Raw genomic sequence first — 20,655 nt, 5'->3', positions numbered from 1 at the left:
TGGACGGAGCCACTATTTGAGGCAGATGATTCAAGTAAGCATGTATGGGAGTGGTGGTGGCTTAGTGACGATCCTTGAAGAGAGCATGCCAGGTCAAATCTGTTCAGGTATGTCTTGTGCAAATTAACATCATCTGAGAGAGGAAGCAATAAATCATAATATCAATAAAAATAGTTATCCTTATTGAGCAGTTACAATATATCAAAAGCTATGCTAAAGAAGCATGTGTGTGTGTCTGTATTCTTATTTTACAAATAAGGAACTAAATCGAATCCCAAAGAAGTTAAGTTACTTATCAAGGGTCACACAGATAGTAATCAACAGCTAGAATATTGATACCAAAAACTTAGCTAACCTGGAAGGGTAGGTAGCTACAAACACAATCTGTATCTAGCAAACTTTCTCAAGTTCCTTGAATCTACAACAAGGTAAAATGTTTAAAATAAATAAATGGAAAAAAAATCTGATACAAAAAGCTAAAATGCAAACAAATAAAAAGACACAAAGGCAGAGGAGAGTCAAAGACTCACTCATTCGTGGGCTAACCTTGTAGAACATGCATTGATGAGAAAATTCCACCAATATTATGGTATGTGCTTGTGATCTGCAACTAAATGGCTCCCAGCACTTTATCTCTTATCCCTTTTGCCAAAAGCTGCATCATTAAGAGTTTTAGTTTTAATCCATTAGAAAACATGTTGGAAATGAGAGTACATATTCCTTAAGGATTATCTGCTATTTCTTCCATGCTGGAAGGGAACAAATGGAAGCTAGTAATGTATTTAGGCAATGAGAGCAGCAAAAATGTTGTTACCGTACTTCCTGTTTAAAAATAGAGTGTATTAGTCAGAGAGAAACGCTCTGTAGCAGTAACAAACAAACCCACAAATCTCAATGACTTAAAACAGTGAAAGTTTTTCACTTGCTCACGTAAAGTCCAATATGAGCACATGTTCATGATCAGGCAGCTTGTCTCCATATGGTGAGGGTACAAGGCACTGTCCATCTTGTAGCTTTCCCATCTCTAACAAATGGCCTCAAAGAAAACCACAGGACATGAAGATGTTTGTGCATGGGCCAGGCCTCAAAGTGGTGCACAACACTTCTGCCCACATTACAATGACCAAAGCTAAACACATGCCCCATCTCTCTCATTGTTTCTGTCACATAGGGTAAGCCAAACTACCCCAAGTTCTCAGCTTTTAGGGGATCCGGGCCAGAGCCCCCCATCCTAGTGACTGCAGCGTATTTCCTCAGAAGATCCCATCTAACTTAATTTTGTCACTGTGTCTCAGTCAAAGAAACACTATGAGGCACCTAACACATACTTAATTCTCCAAAACTTTCTCAGTCTCTACAAAATGCCAAAGGGGAAGTATATTCTTAATTCTCAGAATGTATCCTCAAAATGATCTCTCCTTATCACAGTTCCTCTTAATATCTTTCACATTGAGAATAAATTCCCTGAAACTCCCCCAGTCTCAAAAGTCCCTCCAGAAAATCTCCTTTGCCATCCAGCCCCAAGACTCCCCCTCTCTTTGCTTTCCTACCTCAGTTTTCATCGAGATCACCTTGGCCTCCCTTGCTTCTTTAGCATTCTCTGTGCATCACCCATTGCCTAGACCCTCCCCATGGGGAGCCTAGATACTGAAACAGCTCCAAGAAAGTTTATTATAAATCCCAGAAGTATTTAAAGCAGCAAAAGCCAACTTGCCTCCTAAAGGGTAACAAAGTAGGAAAGATCAGGATCTTTAAAAGTCTGATTTAGCCACAAACCCCCCCTCTCTTTGTCGGTCTTATTCTTCTCTGAGAGGTTCTTGGCCCAGAAAAAGCCCTCAAAATGCCTGTGGGATGAAGGCAAATGGTTTAAAAGCAATACTATCCGCAGAACCTTCACACATTAAGAAAGGTGACCAGAAACCTGATTCCATCAGTCTGCAAATCAGGCATTAGCCTTTTAGAGGAGAAAAAAAAATCGCCCAGTGTCTCTCAGAAATTATGACAAATTAATTAATCAGAAAGCCAGGACTTTTTTTTTTTAAAGGGAAATCAATCTTAAAGGGACATTTATTTACAGTTAAGAATATATCTCAAATGCCTTCTCTCTTCTTTTACATACATAACACCCATCTGGCAAGGTCCTGCTCAGTTCCCACCATCTCCAGGGCTGTTGTTGTCAGCGGCACAGGAATCTGTGTTTCTTTTTGTTGCGTCATCTTGTTTGTGTCAGCTCTCCGTGTGTGCGGCCCCATTCCTGGGCAGGCTGCACTTTCTTTTGCGCTGGGCAGCTCTCCTTATGGAGCACACTCCTTGTGCGTGGGGCTCCCCTATGTGGGGACACCCCTGCGTGGCATCAGCACTGCGCATGGGCCAGCTCCACACAGGTCAAGGAGGCCCACTAAGACGAAGATGAGGAATCTCTCTAGCCCCAATTTCAACCCTGGCATCCACACTTGTATAGACATATCAAGCTGAAAATGTCTAAAAGCAGAATTGTGATTTCTTTCTTTTTTAATTTCTCTCCCCCCATCCCCCCCCGCCCCAGTTGTCTGTTCTCTGTGTCTATTTGCTGCATGTTCTTCTTTGTCCGCTTCTGTTGTTGTCAGCAGCACGGGAATCTGTGTTTCTTTTTGCTGCGTCATCTTGTGTATCATCTCTCCGTGTGTGCAGCGCCATTCCTAGACAGGCTGAACTTTCTTTCGCGCTGGGCGGCTCTCCTTAAGTGGTGCACTTCCTGCGTGTGGGGCTCCCCTACGCAGGGGACACCCCTGTGTGGCAGGGCACTCCTTGTGCACATCAGCACTGCGCATGGGCCAGCTCCACATGGGTCAAGGAGGCCCGGGGTTTGAACCGTGGACCTCCCATGTGGTAGACGGATGCCCTAACCACTGGACCATGACCCGCTTCCCAGAATTGTGATTTCTTATCCCCATAATTCCAACCCAGCCCTCCCAACCCGTTGCCCCCTCATTCTCACCCACTTCAGTAAATGGCACCTCTATTGACAAAACTGCCCAGACCAAACCCCCAGAGGGCATCCTAAGTCTGTCCTTGTATTTGCCATCCATCAATATATCCAATCAGCTCTACAAATTTAACCCATTCGATTAAACTCCCTAATTCCTATGCTAATCCAAGTCACCATGACACATCACCTAGACAAGTACACAGCATCTTAACTGGGTCTTCCTGCCCCCACGTGCCCTAAATGCGCTCTATTCTCCATCCACCCAACAGAGCTTTTAAAAAGCAATCAGATCACCTTTGTTAAGTAAAATAAAATGGCCACCTGCAGTGCATGAAGACCCTTTTTTGAGAAGGACTTTTCCAGAAGACAAAAACAATTGACCTTTAGGGTTTTTCCAGAAGACAAAAAATTTGACCTTCAAGGTTTTTCCAATAAAATGAACACACCCTATAGAGTTGCTGATAAGCAAAACCTGGTGATAAAACTAGGTCCACTAGAGAGTTCATCAGAATGGACAAGCATAACATACTAATCAATGTATCTATGCTCCCCACTTTGTAAAGCTCCCCTATGTAAAAGAGAAATTTAATGACAGCCAATCACAACATTTTCTCACTTGCTTCCACATTTGCCCTATATGAGCTTCCGCCTTCTACTCCCTCAGATTTCTGCATGGGATGCTGCCCAGTTCACAAGTCACTCCTAAATTGCATGAAAAGTTGCTCTCTTATCACCTCCCTCTCCCCTTCATTACACTCTGTGGCTTCCCATAGCAATTAAAATGAATCCAAGGCCCCACCCCGATCAAGACTGCAGAGTGAGACGCTTCAGAACACTGTCCCCTCACAGAGGCTTTGAACAACCACCAAGAAATGACAGAAACCTCTTTCTCAAAGCTCCAGAAAATAGTGAAAGGACTGCATAACAAGGGGAGCACCAAATCAAGAAAAATGCTACTTAAAGGAGATAGGATCTCCTGGTGCCCTGGCTGGCCCCTCCCTAGGGCCTCACTGACCCATGCAGGGAATGTGTGTCTGACTCTGTTTAGTGGTGGCCTGAGGGACTCGCCGTGCCATCATTGCCCTGTGCAAGGAAGGCAGCTCACGAGCTCTCCTGCAGCATGCTGTGGGAGAGCACTCGAGAGACTGCCTGGGGCAAGGGATTGCTGGCTGTAGGATGGACAGTGCAGTACCCAGGACCCTGAGGAAACTGTTTCCTAGGGAAGAGGGGACATTCATGTGGATAATGGGGACATTCCCAGGACCACAGGGACATGCTTAAGACAAGATGCACATGCAGAAAAGATCAGGGAGGCCAGGACACTTTGACCTGGAGCTATTCTCTAAGCTCATTGTATGGATATGATCTGAAGGAGAGCACTCCCACAGGTCAATCTGCAAAGCTTGGGAAAGGTGTTTTTTAGGAAAGTTCTGTCATGATACTAGCTGGATACAAGCTTAAGGAACAAACACCTCAGAGCCTAAATTCCAGTGATAACACATAAAAATAACATAATGTCTATGTTTCAATAATAGATTACAAAACATACAAAGAAACAGGAAGTGATGGCTCAGGCAAAGGAGACAATGAATGCATTAGAAACCATCAATAATGAGGACAAGACCCAGGACGCACCAAAGACTTTTAAAAAATGGTCCTAATTATTCTCAAGAAGCTTAAGGAAAACATAGACAAAGGACTAAAGGAAATGAGGAAAATGATAGATGAACATAAAAAGAACATAAATAGAGAGAAATTATGGAAAGAAACCAAACAGAGGTGAAGACCATAGCAACAAATCAAAAATTCCCTAGAAGGGTTCAACAGCAGATTGGAGCTGGCAGAAAAAAGAATCGGTGATCTTGAAGATAACACATTTGAAATCATCCAGATAGACAGCCAGATGGATAGACAGATGAGTTAGTAGAACAAAGGATATATACATAGAATGATATGGCAAATGTGACAAAATATTAAAACTGGTGGATCTGGGTATCTGGGAGATGGGGCATGTTGGAGTCCTTGTACAGAGTTTGTATTATTTTTGTAACTGTTCGGTAAACTTGAAAGTATTGCAAAATAAAAGTTTAAAATTATAAAAAGGGAAATGGATGTGGCTCAACCAATTGGGCTCCTGTCTACCATGTAGGAGGTCCAGGGTTCGATGCCCAGGGCCTCCTGGTGAGGGCAAGCTGACCCAGGCAGCGAGTTGGTCCATGCAGAATGCCGGTCCATGCGGGAATGTTGCCCTGCACAGAAGTGCCACCCAGTGTGGAAATGCCACCCAGTGCAGGAAAGCTGCCCCGCACAGGAGTGCCGGCTGATGCTAAGAGCTGGCACAGCAAGATGACACAACAAGAGACACAGAGGAGAGAATAAGAGGACATAGCAGAACAGGGAGCTGAGGTGGCACAAGAAAGTAATCGCCTCTCTCCCACTCCGGAAGGTCCCAGGATCGGTTCCCAGAGCTGCCTAATGAGAACACAAGCAGACACAGGAGAACACACAGTGAATGGACACAGAGAGCAGACAACAGGGGGAACAGGGGTAGTGGTGAGGAATAAATAAAATAAATCTTTAAAAAATAATAAAAAATAAATACAATGGAACACATACTCCCACTTCTCCAATCATGCTTCCTATCATGCCCCCTCTCACTCAGCACCAGGCATAATACCTTCTTCCTCAAACTCCTGAAGCCCATTTCCACCTCAGGCTATCTTCCTAGGCTAGCAGCTGGCCCACTCCCTGATATACTCTTTTCTGGGTCTTCACATAGCTGGTCCCATCTCTCTCTAATCTCCCCTCAATGGTCACCTCTGCACAGAGGTCTTCTTATCAAAATTAGACCCCCTCACTCCCCAGGTCTTCAGTCTCCACTCTTGCACCCCTCACCCTGCTGTATTTTTCTTCTGAGTACTTACTATAACCGAAATCATACTGTGTATCCATTTATCATCACACAAGGCACAGAGGCCTTGACTTATTCTCTTCTGAGTTCCAGAGGCCTAGAACAGCACCTGGCCCAGAGCAAGCACTTGGATATTTGTTGAAGGAAAATGGCATTTTTTCTACCCACTAAAGCAGGATCACTTTCTGAAAATCCTTCTTGGTATGCACACCCTATCTTGACACTACATTGGTTCTGTGATTCCTAAAGAATAATTTTGTTGTTGAATTCTTATCTTAGAATGCATTCTCCATGCTATTTAAGCAAGAAGGAAACCAATAATTTCAGGGTTAAACCACTTAAGGAGTACAGATGCTTCTCGTCACAGATTTCTAGAATTTCAGAGCTGAGGTTTTAGTGGTCACCCGTCCCTATGGTCCCATTTTCCAGTACCTATCAAGAGTTCAGAGCTGCACCACCCAACAGAGGAACCTCTAGCCTTGAGCCCTTGAAATGTGACTAGTCTGAATTGAGATGTATTTTAAGTGCAAAATATTTATCTCATTGATAAATTCTATTATTGATTACATGTTGAATGATCATATTGTGATGTATTGGACTAAATAAAAGAAACCATTAAAATTAAGTTCTCCTGTTTCTTTTTTACTTCCTTAAATGTGTCTACTTGAACATTTGAAAGTACATGTGTGGCTCATATTTGCAGCTCACATTCTATTTCTATTGCACAGCACTGGATCAGAGAGATTGAAAGACTTGCCAAAGCCCATCGCACAGTAATGAAAGTCCCAGGAGCACAGGCCAGACTGCTTCCCCTTTCCCAGACTGACCAGGAGTCCTTCCAGTGGGTTCAGAACCAGGGGCAGTAGAAGGAGTGGTAAAAGTGAGGAATCCTTAGAGCCAGACTTCCCAGCCGATCAAATCCCAGCCTCACACTTGTTAATGTGTGACTTTGGGCAGGTAATTTCAGCTTTCTTTGCCTCAGTTTCCTCATCAGTAAAATAGATATAGTCTATCACATACCTTAATAACTTCTCATAAGGATTAAATCAAATAATAGCTATGAAACCTTTAGAATGGTGTCTGGCCTACAGTCAGAGCTACATAAATTTACTGCTATTGTGATTAGATTAAAGGTTCATATGCTTTAAAGTAGGTTGAAGGCTAAAAGATTTTTAGCTACCAACTACATAGTGTTAGTTCAAGAGTTATTTTTATGGCAATAGATAGTTCTATGGTCAGAAGTTGCAGTCAGATCACTAGTTCAATACATTTCTGTCCTTGACAAACCTGTTCTGATCTACTAAGATTATTGTACACGTAAAGCCTCATATTACATGAAAATTCAAACACAGTAAGAGAACAAAGGAATATGGAGAACACTATTTCTACCATTTATCACCAAGGCAAACAGCAGCCAGATTCTACTTCCTCAGTTACACTGGCAGATATACCATACACACACACACACACACACACACACATACACACACACACACACACACAGAGTCAGCTTCTGCCTTGAATGATCAAGGCCACACAGGCTTCCACTATGGTTGCAGGGTTATCACAGAAACTTAGGGCTGGAAGAATTTCAAGATTGCAGAACCAGCCTCCTCATTTTACCACTGAGGGTCCCCAGTGATTCTGTGACTTGCCCAAGGTCACGTGCAAATGAGAAGGCGCACTGGATCTTACATCAGTGATTTCTGGCAATTAGTCCACAAGGCTGTAGAAGACATCCAGCTTTTTCAGGTAGCTGAAAGTTTAAAAGGAAGGGAAAACCAATTCATTACACTGATGATGCAGCAAGCATAGTAAGGAATGTTTGGAATTCTGAAAAAAATACAAATTAGAAATCGTATTTCTAATTATAGCTCTAGCAGATATTATAATATAAGTAATGTGTGCTTTGAGTTGTCCAAACCATCATAATAATAAAACAACAAAAACCTTTCTGTTTTGACCAACATGTTTCTCCTTGAAGAGAAAGACGACTTTAAAAGGAAATTTCAGATGCTCGAGATGAACACTTCTTCTAAACAAATGAATATACTTTTCTTGTAAAGTAAGTTCCCAGCCATATTCTGGTCGGCACCAAGCTATAACTACATTTTAGATAGAATTGGTTTAATTATCCTAATGAAAAATTCCAATTGCTATTAAGTGCTGATTACAAATTATTTGGTTAGTGTGAGTATCAAGAGGGGGCATACATGTCTAATTGATGGATACTACCTTAGCGTCCAACTGTATCCTAATGCTCTTATGTCAAATAAATCAAAGTGCCTTCTCATTTCCTCTGCCTGCCCCATCCCCTAACACAGACACAAATTAATCTATTAGGAAAGGGAAGTCTTTACTTCTTCATTACCCTAATTGAATGGCAATTTGAAAATGGTCAGGGAAAGTTCAAGCAGCTTTCTCACGCATGAGCTACTTACAAAGAGTCTACAATTTCACAGAGCCTAATACAAAAGCAGAAGAGAAGAGATTAAAAGAGGGAATTTAGTTAACTTTTAGATATTTTAGAACAAAGAAGGAGCATTTAAATCCAAATATGCCAGCTGGTTTTCAGTAGGCTTCTGATTTGTGAGTAGGACTTTATATCTAATTCAGTCTATTTGGTTTTGTTCTTTAATGCATTCTCTAAATAGCTTAATATTTCTGTTGAAAGGGAAGGAACACATGTAAATAATATCAGACTGATAAGATGTGTTCAAATACAGGATGCCCAAAGCAGAATATAGGCAAGTATTAAGAAATGACCTCATTTCTCTCATTTCATGAATCTGAGATCTAAGTTTTTCTTTTTAAAGTTGTGGCAGTAAAAGAATACTCTCTGGTTCATTGGACTTACCCAGGTCAGCTAGCAGGGAGGTGAAGATGGTCAACCACTACACCAGGGAACCAAAAGTGCCTATGATTGCAAGCAGGAGAATTGCATCCATCATCCAAGTGGAATCTAAGTCCCCTCTCGATTTAGAGGTGGAGTGGACATCACCATCCCAGGGTCCACAGGATGGAGGAATAAAATATGGATTAGACTGGACTTACTGATATTCTACTATAGAACTATTGTGACTAGTAATGGAAGAAATTGGAGCATTGATGTAGAGAAAGTGGCCATGGTAGTTGCTGAGGGCAGGGAGAGGGAAGAAGAGATGTGATGTGATGTAGGGACATTTTCAGGACTTGGAGTTCTCCTAAATAATATTGCAGGGACAAATGCTAGATATTATATATCCTGCCATAACTCACTGAATGGACTGGGGGAGAGTGTAAACTACAATGTAAACTATTATCCATGTGGTGCAGCAGTGCTCCAAAATGTATTCACCAAATGCAATGAATGTGCCACACTGATGAAAGAGGTTGTTGATGTGGGAAGAGTGGGGTAGGGGGTGGGGTATATGGGAACCTCTTCTATTTTTTAATGTAACATTTTTTGTGATCTGTGTATCTTCAAAAAACATACAATTAAAAAAATGATGGGAGTGGGGTATATGAAACATCTTATGTTTTTTAATGTAACATTTTGTGTGATCTATTAACTTTTTTAAAAAGATAACTAAAAAATAAAATTTTAAAAAAACTGAAAAAAAAAAGCTAAGGGCAAAACAGAATGTGTACTATTTTATTAGCTATGACACCAGTTCAGCTGCTATTTTAAAAGGGTCCAGTGACACAGAATGTAGAACTGATATGGCAGCTTTGTGGAAGGAGGGACCTGAGTCCTTTCTATCTCACTGCCTTTCCAACCTCAATACCCTATGTCAGTCTCATCATAAAAGATGGCCACTCAAGCTCCCACCACCAAGTCAGAATCCTTCCCCCAAAGGGAAGAGAGCCTGCTTTCCTTTTAAGGTCACAACTCAGAAACAGCCCATATCACTTCAGTTTACATCCCATGAGCTCTAACTTAGTCACAAGGCCACACCTAGCACCAGGGCAAGTGGAAACAGAGACTTTCGCTGGGCAACTGTGAGTCCAGGTAAAACTTCCAGTATTACAGAAAGAGAGAACAGATACTGGGGAGAGGGCTAGCAGGCTCTGCCACAAATATGCTGCTTTTTATGGAAGAAAAACAAAACAAAACAGAAAGGTAAAATATATTGAAAGTCTTGCTCATATTTGTTCATAAAGAAAATGTGCAAGTTTAAGAACCAAATAAAATAAGATGAATCCAATAAATTATTAGTTCTAGAACATCAGTCCACTGTTCAATGTTAATGAAGTTTCCATTAGTCCAAAAGTGAAATTTTTTTTAGTGAGTTAGTCATAAACCTAGGGGTTTTTTTTTTTCAAAGCATTATCCTTCCTTAAAAATAAGCCCTTTCTATTTTTTAAAAAAAAATTTATTCATTTATTTCTCCCCCACTCCCCCTTGTTGTCTGTTCTCTGTGTCTACTTGCTGCGCATTCTTCTGTTTCTGCTTGTTTTTTCTTTAGGTTGTACCAAGAACCAATACTGGGACCTTCTGGAGTGGGAGCGAGGTGCTTAATCTCTTGCACCACCTCAGCCCCCTCCTTTGTACTTTTTGAAGTTAAAGTGTCATTTACTTACGCAATAATGCTGATTCCAAATGGCAGTATATTTGTTCCTTCAACAAATATGTACTGAATACCCAGGCACGCTGAACCACACGAATGTTGAGGATTCACTGGTTACAAAAGTCTCTACACCCATAGAATTTAGAGTCTAGCAGGAAAAACAGATCAGAAATAAAGTTTCACACAAGGATAAGTGCTACTTTAAAAAAGAAATGTTAGTGGTGCCACGGGAAAATATTCTGGGGGCACTTAATTTGGATTGGGGAATCAGTGAAGGCTTCTAGGAGGCAGGAATATTTAAGATGCATTCTGAAAGCAAATAGAGGTTAGCTAAAAGACTAATAAGAAGAGTGTTGGAAAGTGGATGTGGCTCAAGCAGTTGGGTGTCTACCTACCACTTGGGAGGTCCCAGGTTCAATTCCCAGAATTGAACAGAAGATGAGCAAGACAGTGAGCTGATGCAGTGAGATGATACAACAAAGAGACACAATGAGGAAAACACAATGAGAAACACAATAGGCAGGGAGCAGAGGTAGCTCAAGTGATTGAGCACCTTCCCCCTACATGGGTGATCCTGGGTTTGGTTCCCGGTGCCTCCTAAAAAGAAAATGAGCACACAACAGACAGACACAGAGAGCAGACGGAACAAACAATGAGGAGGGGGAGATAAATAAAAATAAATCTTTTTTAAAAAAGTGTTGGAAGCAGGTGGGTCAGCATGTGTAGAGGCCTGAGGAAGAGTTTGACCTACTGAGGCTGCAGCAAAGGGGCCATGGGGAATACTGGCAGAGAGCTCGGCAGGGGACAGACAGAGGGTCTTTCAGGCACAGAGTTTCGATTTGTATCCAAGGGCAATAGAAGGGTTTTAAGCAGAAAAAGAACAATCTAATTTACATTTTTAGAAGGGCACACTTACTATAACATGGAGAATGGACTTGGGGTTAGGGAATGGTGGAGGACAAAACTGTTCAGGCAAGACATGGGGGGAGAGTGATGCCCCAAAGAGGATAGTGAGAAGTAGATACAGCAGAGATTTGCCCCCTTTGGGGGTAGATTTTGATGAGACATTGGCTCTGGGAGGTGGAAGCAGGACTATGGCCCAGGGCTCTGGAGTTGAACTGCCTGGGTTCAGACCTGGGTTTTACCTGAGAGCGTTCAATTAAAGTGCCTCATATGGCAACTGGATGTATCAATGGTGCTGTTTTAGTATTATCATTTCCGCTTTTAGCGTTAGCTGCAGTAGAGGCAAAAATCAAGAAGACTTGCTGGGTTTGTTTTGAGCACCTGGGAAGTCAGTGGTACCATCTATTGAGGTTGGAAATGCGTGATTGGGAGATGAGAAGATGGGAAGACAGTGAGCTCAGTTTTGGATATGTTAAGAAAGACGTTGTTAACCGCAATAAGTGCTTTTTTAATTCCTTTCAGATGAATATGAACAGAATATGTTTAAAATTAATATTCTGACTTGGCAAATTTAGAAATGGATATCACCGTTTTGGTTCTTTTCCCCAATTTTTAAATGCAAACTCAAAATTCTAAAATCTGAACACCACCATTTTTAAATGAGAACAACAATTACAAATATTTATTTCAACAAATGCAGCATCCTTCCATGTGGAGCTTATTATGTCTTGTCACTCCAAACATCCCCATTTAGTGCAATATAAGGCAATTATTTCTGCTAGATGCACAAAAAGAGGTCAATTTCCTATGAAATTTGACAGATTATGGTATGGATCTTAATATACCAAACTAGGTCTTATACTTTGGAGGGGTTAAGTTCTTGAAATAACTGCTTTTCTTTTTAGAGCTCCCATTCTCTTTTTTTTTTTTTTGAGTTACCCGGACTGGGGATTGAACCTGGGACCTTGCATGTGGAAAGCCAGTGTCCAACCACTGAGCCACATCGGCACCCCTGAGTTGGCCCTTTCGTTTGTTTGGTTGTTGTTTTGTTCTTATCTTTGGGAGGCACCAGGGACAAACCAAGACTTCCCACGTGGGAAGCAGGCACTCAACTGCTTGAGCCACATTGACTCCCTCCCCAATCTCTTTATTCAGAAAATTAAGTGTGAGATGAACCTCTAAGATTGTGAGGTCTAATTCCCTAATTATATACACATATAGTACGTATTCAGAAAAGTTACAGAAAGATCATGATGAGAAATGGTTTTTTCAAATTATTTCAGAATAAAACAATAAAGAAGAACAACTGGCAAATTTCTCAACTGCATTCAGGTTACATATCAAAATCTTATCCTGTTCAGTTATTAGAAGAAGTCTTTAACAAAACACAAGGGAGAAGCAGCTGTGACTCAAGCAACTGAGTTCCCGTTTACCCTATGAAGGACCTGGGTTTGATCCCCAGGACCTCCTGATTGAAAAAAAAAAGAAAAAAGCATGTCCCAGACCTGCATGGTGAGGTGCAGGCCCATGTGTGATGGGAGAAAGGCGCAGGCCTCCGTATGGCAAAGCAATGCACCAATGATGATTAACCAGACAGGAAAAAAAACACACACAAGGAAGGAAAGTGGATGTGGCTCATGTGATTGAGCTCCTGCCCATCGCATGGGAGGTCCCTGGTTCCATTCCTGGTGACTCCTAAAGAAGACAGCAAGCTGGCGTGAAGGCCAGGCAAGGCAAGCTGATGCAACAAGATGACACAACAAGAGATACAAGAAGAAAAACATAATGAGAGCACAATAAAGCAGAGAGCAGAGGTTCCTCGTGTCTCCCAGAGAGGACAAGCAAGATAGCAAGCAACAGGGAGGTGTGGCAAGTGGCACAAGATGACACAAAAAGAGACACAAGAAGATGAAACATGAGAGACACAAAAAATTCAGGGAACGGCGGTGGCTCAAGCAATTAGGCGCCTCCCTTCCACACCGGAGGGCCCAGGTTCAGTTCCCCTTGCCTTCTAAAGAAATAAGGAAGAGGAACAAATAAGGTGGGGGGGAGGGGGAGAAATAAATAAAATAAATCTTGAAAAAAAATCACAAGGAATATATTTTCCAAACCTCATATCATTTCTGGGCCCCAGGCTCAATTTTCATGTCCTGATCCCACTTATCCAGATGCAAGTACATATTCAAAATGGGTAATTAACCAAGATACACAACATCTAAAAAATCAATTCTGGTATTTCCTAATTTTTCTTTCTTTAGGTCCAACCCATGCCTGTCTTCCTTTCAGGAGCCTTCCTAGACTACCTCATGTAACAGAGACAACCATCCCCTGTAAGAAACTCTTCGTGCTGCTCAGCCAGTACTTAAGGGAAACTGCTATAATATTGAGAGGCGTACATATTCTTTCTACCAGTATTTGAGCTAAGCTCTACTCAGCACTGCAGGTTCAATGGTGAGCAAAGCAGACACAGACTGCCCTCCCAGAGTTCAAGGTCTTGTATAAAACTCTTCCTAGACTTATTAATTGCCTGGATGTGGCTCACCCATAGTCACTGAGACATAGGAGCAACCATAGGCTACATTGGAGTTTCGACAACATTTGGCTACTTTTTAAAAAATTTTAAAACCTTCTTTATATATGAAAGGTCAATTATTTCAACAAGAAACTCTTTTCAGGATTTTATATGGTGAAATCTCTTGAAATAGAACTCAGTTGGCTATTGGCAAAACACTAAGATTTCTTTTCCAGTCTAATTTCAGCACTTAAATTGATTTCATAAAATTGATGGTTACATCCATAACTACAGCAGTTTTGTTTTATTTTAAATATGTACTATCTGGTAAGGGAGAAAAAATAGAGAAAGTAAGTCATCTTTGTCCTTAACTCCAAGACTTAACTTTTCACACAAATTAACACTTGAACTTGAGATACCTTTTGAAATTGATTTGTACATTTACTCTGGAGGTCTTTGCTTTCCTGAAAAGCTATAAACTTAACCTTGCCCATAAATTTCAGGGAAAACTGAAATTTTTCAAAATTCAAACCACTTATGGAAGGGGTTTCCATATCCTATCAATGAGCCTGTAAGTAATTTTCTTTCATTTTCTTAAATTAGGAAATATTCTAATTTGTATATCCAGTCTACAGTTAAAATTGTTATTTTTTATTGTTATTGTTCTCAATCAGTTCTGAGAATGAAAAGTGGAAGAATGGGCAGCACTTCTCTTTTGTGACCATATTCTAGGAAACTTGAACTTTTATTGCTATTTTTTCTCTTTTTATATATGCAACAGTTTATTCAGGAAAAAAACAACAAAATTGAAATGAAGAACAATGCATTAAGTACCTGGCCCAGTTTTATAACTGAGTAACAAGAGGAATCTGGGCAATCCTGAGCCTTGGTTTTTCCATCTGTAACATGGGTGTGCCAACATTTATTCACTGAAAAAACTTGGTATTTGATATTCGTCTGGTCTGTATCATTTCTGATTAGCCAGGCATCGGTTCCCAGCCAGCTAGTGCTTATGCTGTACCAGTGAGCAAAATTAATAAATTGTGCAGGCCTTGGTTCAGGTGCCAGGGATAAAAGAGCAACAAGACAGACACAGCCCTGCTCTACACAGCTTGTGACCTAGTGGGTGGCTGACAGAGCAGCAAGCAAGTATGAAGGTAAATGCTATGAAGAAAGAAAACAGAGTGATGGAATTGAGCAACCAGGAGAAGTGGCCTGAGGATGACCCCATGTGGGAGAGGAGGAAAGGCCTTTCAGAGAGACTAACTTCTGAGCTGAAACCTGAGCAGAAGAAAGAACCAGCCATATGTGGTACAGTGAACAGAATTTGAGCCTTGGGACTAGAAGAATCCGCCATATACTCAGAGTGAGAATGGAGGACAGAAAAGATTGTTCCTTGGGAAGCGAACTTGGCCCAATGAATAGGGCATTTGCCTACCACATGGGAGGTCTGCGGTTCAAACCCCAGGCCTCCTTGACCCGTGTGGAGCTGGCCCATGTGCAGTGCTGATGCATGCAAGGAGTGTCGTGCCACACAGGGGTGTCCCCCGCATAGGGGAGCCCCACGTACGAGAAGTGCGCCCCATAAGGAGAGCTGCCCAGCGCAAAAGAAAGTTCAGCCTGCCCAGGAATGGCGCCGCAGACACGGAGTGCTGACACAAGATGACGCAACAAAAAGAAACACAGATTCCTGGTGCTGCTGATAAGGATAGAAGCGGTCACAAAGGAACACACAGCAAATGGACACAGAGAGCAGACAACTGGGGGGGGGTGTAAGGGGAGAGAAATAAAATTTTTAAAAATCCAAGAAACAAACTATACCAATATTAAACGTGTCAATATTTAAAGATTATTTTGGCTTCCTTTTCATTTCATGCTCCTGTTGAATGAAAGCTCCTATTTCATTTTTCTTCATGGTTGCCTTTACCAATCCATTTAGAGAAGATTGTACTTTTTCCTTCCTTTAAATTATGTTTCACATTTTTGTTGTAGATTTTGTCATTTGGGGCTGCCCAGCATCAAAGAACACTTTTCTTTGGAAGGAATTCTGAGAAAAGTTGGAGGCAGCCCACCCCTTCCCTGGGAGGAGCCCATCCCTTCCCTGTGATAGAAGTCTAAAACTGGTAGGTTTTTATTTAACACTTAAAATAAATAGCTGATCATTACCAAGGCTTTTAGAATGCAGTTTCTGATTTGCTGTGGAGTTAACCATAAAAACAACAACTCTGTGCTAGGCTTTCTTTTTGCTACCTTGCTGGCATTCAGCCTAATGGGAACATTCTGTTTCCTTGTGTTCTTTCCTTTTTTTTTTTTTAGATTTTATTTATATATTTATTTCTCTTCCCTTCCCCCCTCCGTTGTCTGCTTTCTGTGTCCACTTGCTGCGTGTTCTTCTGTGACCGCTTCTATCCTTATCAGCGGCACCAGGAATCTGTGTTTCTTTTTGTTGCATCATCTTGTTGTGTCAGCTCTCTGTGTGTGCAGCACCATTCCTGGGGAGGCTGCACTTGCTTTTGCACTGGGCAGCTCTCCTTACGGGGCACACTCCTTGCGAGTGGAGCTCCCCTACACGGGGGACACCCCTGCGTGACAGGGCACTCCTTGCACACATCACCACTGCACATGGGCCAGCTCCACACGGGTCAAGGAGACCCGGGGTTTGAACCTAGGACATCCCATGTGTAGGCGGATGCCCTATCCATTGGGCCAAGTCCACTTCCCCTTGTTTTATTTCAATACTTGCTTATATCAGCACTGATCAATAGAAAATGGAAACTAAACATTATTTTTCTAATATGATCTGTAATCAATGAACTATTACATTTTTTCATGTTATAAAGCTTTGAAATCTGGTAAAGCCTGCTAGACAGTACAGACTAGGCTGCTTGCAAATGTGCTTTACCTGGATAATCCAAATAATCTAAGTTATTAACCACGTGTTATGAGGTAGAGCTCACAGAAGGAAGCTGGCTCCAGAACCCATTCCTGGATATAACCTTCATATTCTTGTTAGAGTGTAGGGCTGCCTGAAAACAGCTGTGGATTCTTTTTAAGAGGTAGGTAGACAATGGGAAAGACATTTTATAGGTCATTTCAAAGAGGGCTTGTGGGACTGAAACCAGGAGCTCTTAACGCTGTGACCAAAGATTAAGGTTCTCCACAGGACGACAGACACTAGTGCTTTGTTTTTTTCCTGAGAGAGCTACAAGGTATAGCCAATTCACTGACGAAACTTCACGTTGGTGATGTGAAAAAGCAATTTTTTCCTAGGGCTATCTTGAAGATAAATCTTGTTTCAAGCTTCAGAGGAATTAAGTTGACTTAGATAATTAAACAGTGGAGTGATCACATGTTGAATTCCATAAATAAAAAAATTTATTAACTTATAATTTGCTAGACATAATAAAAATACTTTTGACACTGTAGAAAAAAATAAAATAAAATAAAATAAATAGCCCTCACTATGTCCCAGGCACTGTTTGAAACACTTTAATAATAATGACTCATTCTTTTCTCATAATTATAGTATCCACCCCATAGGGTTGCTATTCCCATTCAACAGATGAAAAAAATTCAGGCATATGCAAGGAGACAGCTCATCGGTAGAGAAACCAAGATTTTAAATTCAGGCAAGCTGGCTCCAGAGAATAAGCTCCTCGCCGCTGGGCCAAGCTGCTCTCCCAGCTCCCTGAGTTGGGCAGAGGCCAGTGGCCCGAGCTCAGCTGATCAGATGGCCTGAGATTTCGAAAAGTGACACAAGGATGCAAGAGCTGGTCAGAGATGATTTGCAGGGCTGCCATGGAGGTAAGCACACAGCACAGCGACAGCAGTCATTGGGGTGGTGGAGTGCCCTGGCTTTGTCCTTGGCAGCCTGGTCCAAACCAGTGTCCGCTGTGTCAACACTCCCTGGGACCCTGCCCTTTTGCTGAGCCTGTGCCCCAACTCCCACGAATTCTGTGAGTTTCCTGGTTCCCCTCCAATAAGTTATTCTCCTGCTTAAGTGGTCTGCAGCTCAACACCTGACCAAGCGGGCTCATAATGACAGTTAGGGCTCGCGCAGAGGCTTTTGGAGAGCCTTCCACCCTCTGAGTCCCTGGGTGGCTGCTGGCACACTTAGCTCCTTGTGGCACAGCATCAGGGGCAGTGGCTGCCTGGCTCATAGGCACCACCACCTCAGGTCATCCACTGTCTGCTGGCAGCATGTCGTGATGTATGTTCCCCTGGCCAGAACTGATAGATCTGGAGGACACCCAGCCCCCATGCCAGGACTTATTCTCCCATGGGGATAAGGAAAGTGGGCCCAGGGAGTTCCGAAGCTGGGAAGGAAGTGGAGCTAGGTCAGTGCCCTGGAGAAGATGTACAAACACCAGTGGCTGAAGGCCCAGAACTGCCCTGCTCCTTGTTCTTTCCCAGTTTTCATTATTCAGTTATTTTAATTCCATGAAATGGCCTTGTTCCCATCCTTCTAATGAAGCCTCTTTTTGCTTGAACTTCAGTCTCTGCCGCTAGAAGCACAATGCCTTTGCAACATTGATTGGCTAGCATCCCTTTTCTCTGCCTTTTCCATTTCACTACTTCCTTCCCTCCCCCACAACTCCACGTGCATAAGAAATCTTACAATAAAAAATTTCCCCTTCTGGTTCAGGTATTATGGAAAAAGAGGAAATAAAAAGCGATGTAGGGAAGTGGACTTGGCCCAGTGGTTAGGACGTCCGTCTACCACATGGGAGGTCCGCGGTTCAAACCCCGGGCCTCCTTGACCCATGTGGAGCTGGCCCATGCGCAGTGCTGATGCGCGCAAGGAGTGCCCTGCCACGCAGGGGTGTCCCCCACGTAGGGGAGCCCCACGCACAAGGAGTGCATCCAGGAAGGAGAGCCGCCCAGAGCGAAAGAAAGTGCAGCCTGCCCAGGAATGGTGCTGCCCACACAGAGAGCTGACACAACAAGATGACGCAACAAAAAGAAACAGATTCCCGTGCCACTGATAAGGATAGACACGGTCACAGAAGAACACACAGCAAATGGACACAGAGAGCAGACAACGGGGGGTGCGGGGGGAAGGGGAGAGAAATAAATAAATAATAAATCTTTAAAAAAAAAAAAGTGATGTAGACTAGAAACCTTTTTTTAAAAAAGTGAAAGGGCCCTTTGAGGGTTGAGAATTATTTTTACATTGTTTTTTGCCAAACTCCCTTGTCAGAAATTCCTGTTTTATATCTACTCACAGCTTAAGATTCCCTAAAGCCTCAAAACTTTTACCCTCCAACTACTGGCCTTAGAAATTTGATTGTTGAGGTACTTAAATAAATATTGATTTGAATCAGTAGATTTGATATCTTTGTTTAAAGTAGCTTTAAGCATCTTCAAATATAAGTGCAATCCTCAACAAAATACTAGCAAACAAAATCCAAGAGCACATTAAAAGAATTTATATCATGAGCAAATGGGATTTATCCCAGGAATGCAAAGGTGTTCAAAGGAATATTATTCATCCCTGAAAAGAAGTGAAGTTCTGATACACGTGAACCTTGAAGTCATCGTGCTGCATAAAATAAGCCAGACACAAAAGGACAAGTATTGCATGAGCTCACTGATATGAAACAACTAGAACAAGCAAACTCAGAGAGTCAGAAACTAGAATACAGGTTACCAGGTGATGGGGTGGGAATAGGGAAGGGGAATAAATGCTTAATTGGCACAGGGTTTCTGCTTGAGGTGAGGAAAGGTTTTGGCCGTATATAATGGTGATAGCAGTACAACATTGTGAAAATTATAACAGTGCTGGATTCTATATTTAAATGTGGCTAAAAGGGAGAAATTTTAGGTTGTATGGATATTACTAAAGTAAAAAGTCTTTAAAAGCCATAGGACTGTACAACACAAACTAATTTAAAATATGGACTACAGTCAGTACAATTATAATAACATTCTCTCATCAGTTGTAACAAAGGTATCACAGTAATGCAAGGCGTTAATAATAGAGGCAGTATATAGGAACTCTGTATTTTCTGCATGATTTTTCTGTGAACCTACAACTTCTCTAATAAAAAAATTCACATTAAAAAAAAAAAAAGAAAAGAAGGAAGCAAAGGCACAGTTCTCCACTAAAAGGACTGAGGCCCTTTGGGAAAATGGCTAATTCCAGATCTGGGGCAGGGTGGGTACAAGATGAGCCCGGAACATCTTGTTACACCAGAAAGTAAAGAAGTGCTTAAAAAAAAAAAAAAAAGATAGAGCATGTCACAGTGACACGTTGCCAGCTCTAACTGGGATTGCATGGCACAAATCTGGTACATTTTAGCACTAAAATGATTAAGTATAGTAATGCAATTAAAGCCATTTGGGAAAAAATAAAAACCAAACAAACAAACAAAAACCCACTAGAAATTCAAGAGTCCATACAGATAACACATACATGCATACATACACATACATACACATGTACATATAAACATAGGGGTTTGAGCTGAGTGCAAACTGGTAAATATGGAGAGTAGTGGAATTAGAAAATCATCATTTTGTAGTCATCGTGTTATACAAATTTTGATGAGGAGCAGGATATTTGCATAGTCTTATAAATTGTCTCCTGGCAGCCTGGGAAGGACACAGCATCACCTACCCAGTGTTTCAGCAGCGAATGCAGGGTCTGACCATAAGAAAATCACCAGACAAACCCCAAATGTGGAATGTTCTATTAGAAAAGGGGAAGGGGATCATATTCTTCAAAAATTCAACATCACAAAAGCAATGAAAGCCAATGGAAATATTCCAGATTTAAAGAAACTAAAGACGGCAGCGGTCTTGGCCCAGT

At 41.8% G+C, this 20,655-nt stretch overlaps 1 protein-coding gene and 2 non-coding genes across 3 annotated transcripts in view; 2 read left to right on the top strand and 1 right to left on the bottom strand.

Annotated features, from left to right (window-relative positions):
- LOC101412058 (guanine nucleotide-binding protein subunit alpha-14) overlaps positions 1–20,655 on the bottom strand; it is a 236,972-nt gene that overhangs the window by 206,696 nt on the left and 9,621 nt on the right. The window lies entirely within an intron of this gene.
- LOC111760262 (small nucleolar RNA SNORA32) lies at positions 16,001–16,125 on the top strand. The gene has a single exon (XR_002794008.1). It is a non-coding gene; the product is annotated as a small nucleolar RNA SNORA32 (small nucleolar RNA).
- On the top strand, positions 16,930–17,050 carry LOC111760261 (small nucleolar RNA SNORA25). Its single transcript, XR_002794007.1, has one exon. It is a non-coding gene; the product is annotated as a small nucleolar RNA SNORA25 (small nucleolar RNA).

This window comes from Dasypus novemcinctus, chromosome 8 (genome assembly GCF_030445035.2).
Source record: "Dasypus novemcinctus isolate mDasNov1 chromosome 8, mDasNov1.1.hap2, whole genome shotgun sequence".
Taxonomy (NCBI): Eukaryota; Metazoa; Chordata; class Mammalia; order Cingulata; family Dasypodidae; genus Dasypus; species Dasypus novemcinctus.
Note: the sequence above shows the minus strand (reverse complement) of the source record. Positions and strands in the feature narration are given on the sequence as shown.